The following is a 4725-nucleotide window of genomic DNA, read 5'->3' on the forward strand; positions in this document are numbered from 1 at the left end:
ATAACAAAAAACCTAACATTCCTGTCATCAGAGTTCCAGAAAGGGAAAAAGAGAGTGACTGAAAAAAAAATACTCAAAGAAATGGATGAAAACTTCATAGATTTGACAAAAGACATGAAGCTATAGACTTAAGAAGCTGAGCAAACCCTCAAGAGAGTAAACTTAAGTAAAGCTACTCCAAGACACATCATAGTCAAATTCTGAGGACTAAGGACAAAGGAAAAAAATCTTAAAAGCAGTGCAAGAGAAACAACAGCTCATATATAAAGGAAAAACAATGGAATGACGGCAGCTATCTCAACAGAAACCATGGAGGCCAGAAGGAAGTGGCACAACATTTTTCAAGGCCTGAAAGAACTGTCAATCCAGAATCCTATGTCCATTCCAAATATCCTTTAGGAATGAAGGGGAAATCAAGATATTCTCAATTAAAGGAAAACTAAGAGAATCTGTCCCTAGCAGATGTACCCTAAAAGAATGGCAGAAGGAAATTCTTTTATTTTTTTTTATTTTTTTATTTTTTGAGACAGTCTCACTCTGTTGCCCAGGCTGGAGTGCAGTGGGACAACCTTGGCTCACTGCAACCTCTGCCTCCCAGGTTCAAGCAACTCTCTGCCTCAGCCTCCCCAGTAGCTTGGATTACAGGTGCCCGCCACCACGTCCGGCTAATTTTTGTGTTTTTAGTACAGATGGGGTTTCACCATCTTGGCCAGGCTGGTCTTGAACTCCTGACCTCGTGATCCACCCACCTTGGCCTCCCAAAGTACTAGGATTACAGGTGTGAGCCACTGCGCCCAGCCAGAAATTGTATTTTTGTTGTTGTTCTGTTTTGGTTTTGTTGTTGTTATTGTTTTCTTAGCATCTACATTAAAGGTGCAAACTGAAGGAAATTCTTTAAGCAGAAAAACAATACATAAGAGAGACTTAGAATATCAGGAACATGGTAAGCAACAATACAGATAAACACAATAGACTTTCTCTGCTTGAATTTTCTAAATTATGGTTAGTGATTGAAGCAAAAATTGTAACATAGTCTCATGTTCTAAATGTATGTAGAGGAGATATTTAAATGGGGGGAGGGTAAAAGAATATAAAGAAAAGTAAGTTTTCCACATGTCACTTTAAGTAGTAAAACGACACACGTAAAATGGTAGAGCCACCCTGGAAAGCAATTGGCAGTTTCTTAAAAAACTAAACACATAACTACCATATGACTCAGCAATTGCATTTATGTTCACACAAAAGCCTGCACATGAGTGTTTATAGCAGTTTTATTTGTGATAGCCAAACCTGGAAACAGTGAATGGTTAAACAACTGTGGCACATCTGTTCCATGGAACACTACTCAGCAATAAAAAGGAGCAAACTCAGCAGAAAGGAAACAAACACGCTACAGCCTGGATGAATCTCCAGAAAATTGTACTGAGCACAAAAAGCCGATCCCAAAAGGTTATATACTGTATGATTCCATTCATACTGGATTCCTCAAATGACAAAATTATAGAAATGGAGAACGTATTTGTGGTTGCCAAGAATTAAGGAAGGGGTGGGAACAGGAGGGTGTGGGTGCAGCTGTCAAAGACCAACAGGAGAGATCCTGTAGTGATGGGGATGTTCTGTTCCTTGACTGCACCAGGATCAACATCCTGGTTGGGATATTGTATTATAGTTTTGGAAGATGCTATCATTAGGGGAAAACAAGGTCAAGGGTACGCAGCATCTCTCTCCATTATTTTTTACAACCTCATGAGAATCTACAATAATCAAAATAAAAAGTGTAATTAAAAAAAAAGTGTTAAGGCTAGGTGCCGTGGCTCTATAATCCCAACACTTTGGGAGGCCAAGGCGGAAGGATTGTTTGAGCCCAGGAGTTCAAGACCATCCTGGGCAACATAGTGAGACTCTGTTTCTATTTATATTTTTAAAAATTAAAAAAAATTAAAAAGAAGTGTTGAAGGCAACATAATCTTTTCAACACCACAATGGCAGTTTGAAACTTCAGCCCTCTGGGACAGTATCTCACTAGGTGCATTACTGGGTGTTTAGCCCCAGGGACTGTATTGATAGTGCTCTCGATAAAAGCCTGTTTCAGAGGCTTTCAGAGAATTGGCTTTGCTCTCACAGAATCAAAAGGAAACCTCATCGCTGGGCATTTTCTGTCCATGGATTTCCAATTCCCCTCTGGGTGGCTAGGGAATGACTGCAGGTCATGCCTGTCCAGAGTGATGAGCCCTGCTGCCCAGGGAGGGGAGGGAGAGTTTGAGGGGGTGGTGTAGGGCTGACCTCAGTGGCTCAAGTCCCACAGGACTGAAGCAGGCTGAGGGTACCCTGCCCCCAGCTGAGGGTACAGCCCAAGAGGACAGGATGGGGCATGGCCATTGACGGCAAGCCTGAAACCAGAGATCCAACAGGCATGCAAGTCAAGGAGATCTTGGGGAGAGATCCTGTGTCTCTCGCATGCCAGGGAATCAGAGTGCAGGAGGTAGTAAGGGCTTAGCCATGAGGGGGTCTCAGGTGTCTGTAGTTAAATTCCTGGGCTCTGGCCGGTATGAGAAGGGAACAAGGTAACCGTCTCTAAAGGGACAAAGATGTGGTGGATGCTAAGCCAGGTGCCCCTGGTCTTTTCTTAAGGGGTTTTGGAAGTGCCTATTCTTGTAGCCTGTGGGTTAATGGGAGCCCAGGAACCCATCCATGACAACCTCGTCAACAGCCCAGCCTTGGGGTCCTGGAGCAGGTGACGGGATGGGAAGAAGGTGGCACAGGTGGAGCAGAGGCCGATGGTAACTGCACGGAGTCCAGCAGGGGAAGTCTAGGGCCACAGTTGACCACCTCCCCTGCCTCAGGGTGGGGCCTCCAGGCTACAGCTCGGGCACCTGTGTGCCTCCCTCTGTGCTCTTCTCACAGTTCATCCCCTCCAAGAAAGCAGACCTGCCCAGCCTCACTGACCACAGCTTCGGAGCTAGGCCTGGATGCCTACCCAAGCTGGGCCCACACATACTCTCCCCTGGGATTTGACAGGGCCTGAGAAGCACAGCGGCAGGCAGGAGGCATGGGAAGGCACAGGAGTGGTAGAGCTCCGTGCCCTCGCTACTCAATGTGTGGGCCACACACCAGCAGTGTCACCCAGGGGTTTATGAATGTGGAACATCAGGATCCACCCAGGTCAGTTGAGTCAGAATCTACTTTTTTTTCCTCCAGATCCCACAGGACTGAAGAATCTACTTTTCAACAGATCCCCAGTGATTTGCATGCTCATTTAAATTTGAGAAGCTCTGCTCTGGAGAGGTCCTACAACACTTATCCCCAAGAGGCCTGAGCTGCCCAGTTCCTGCTGCTCTGAGAAGGGGGGTTCCATGCTCCCTTGGATTCAAAGGCTCCTGTTGACTTGTCTTTTTCTAACTCTGGCCAGCTTGGTTTCTGTATTTCTTTTTTTTTTTTTTTTTTTTTTCTTTTTGAGACGGAGTCTCACTCTGTCCCCCAGGATGCAGTGCAGTGGCGCAATCTCAGCTCACTGCAAGCTCCGCCTCCCAGGTTCACGCTATTCACCTGCCTCAGCCTCCCGAGTAGCTGGGACTACAGGCACCCGCCAACACGTCCGGCTAATTTTTTGTATTTTTAGTAGAGACGGGGTTTCACCGTGTTAGCCAGGATGGTCTCGGTCTCCTGACCTCATGATCCGTCCGTCTCGGCCTCCCAAAGTGCTGGGATTACAGGCGTGAGCCACCGCACCCGGCCTCTGTATTTCTTTTAGTCAAGAAAACCTTATCAATGCATATGGGCAGGTCTGGCGGGGACAGTATGATTCAAGGGGAGGCTGACCTTGCCCAGAGCATCAGGCAGTTTGCCATACAACGAAACGCCACCCACAGAGGGCCAGTCCTTTGTGTTCATGAATGTTTTGAGTCAGGGGAAAAAATAAATAGGCCAGGTGTGGTGGCTCATGCTTGTAATTCCAGCACTTTGGGAGGCCAAGGCAGATGGATTGCTTGAGCTCAAGAGTTTGAGACCAGTCTGAGCAACATAGTGAGATCTTGTCTCTACAAAAAATAAAAAATTAGCCAGGCATGGTGGTATATGCCTGTGGTCCCAGCTGTTTGGGAGGCTGAGGCAGAAGGATCACTTGAGCCTGGGAAGTTGAGGATGCCGTGAACTGTGATCACACCACTGCACTCCAGCCTGGAGGACAGAGCAAGACCTAATCTGAATAACAAATAAAATAAAATCATAAATAAATAAATAAATGCTCTGAGTCTTGTTAAATGAAAATCCTCCTGAAATGAAAGTTTCTAGTCATTTATCCTTTAGTATGAAGTACCTTCTCAGATTCTTGCCAAAGAGACCACTTTCTAGGTTGGACATAGGAGAAGTCACAGAAACCTTTCTATTTTTACACTTTGATTAAAGGCCTGGCTCTGCTTCCTCAGAGAAGGCCTGTATTGAAATTGCCCTGGGGCTGTCTTTTTTTATTTTTTATTTTTTGAGACAGGGTCTTGCTCTGTCGCCCAGGCTGGAGTGCAGTGGCGCAGTCTCCGCTTACTACAAGCTTGCAACCTCCGCCTCCTAAGTTCAAGGCAGTTCTCCTGCCTCAGCCTCCAGGGTAGCTGGGATTACAGATGCCCACCACCACACCCAGCTAATTTTTTTTTCCCTTGAGACGGAGGCTTATCCTGTCGCCCAGGCAGAAGTGCAGTGGGGCAATCTCGGCTCAATGCAACCTCTGCCTCC

The 4725-nt window shown here is 46.3% G+C and overlaps 1 long non-coding RNA gene across 1 annotated transcript; it reads left to right on the top strand.

Annotated features, from left to right (window-relative positions):
* The first annotated feature begins 793 nt into the window (after positions 1–793).
* LOC134756795 (uncharacterized) lies at positions 794–4241 on the top strand. The gene is made up of 2 exons (XR_010129981.1): positions 794–943; positions 3199–4241. It is a non-coding gene; the product is annotated as an uncharacterized lncRNA (long non-coding RNA).
* Positions 4242–4725: the final 484 nt, after the last annotated feature.

Source organism: Gorilla gorilla, chromosome 12, assembly GCF_029281585.2.
Source record: "Gorilla gorilla gorilla isolate KB3781 chromosome 12, NHGRI_mGorGor1-v2.1_pri, whole genome shotgun sequence".
Taxonomy (NCBI): Eukaryota; Metazoa; Chordata; class Mammalia; order Primates; family Hominidae; genus Gorilla; species Gorilla gorilla.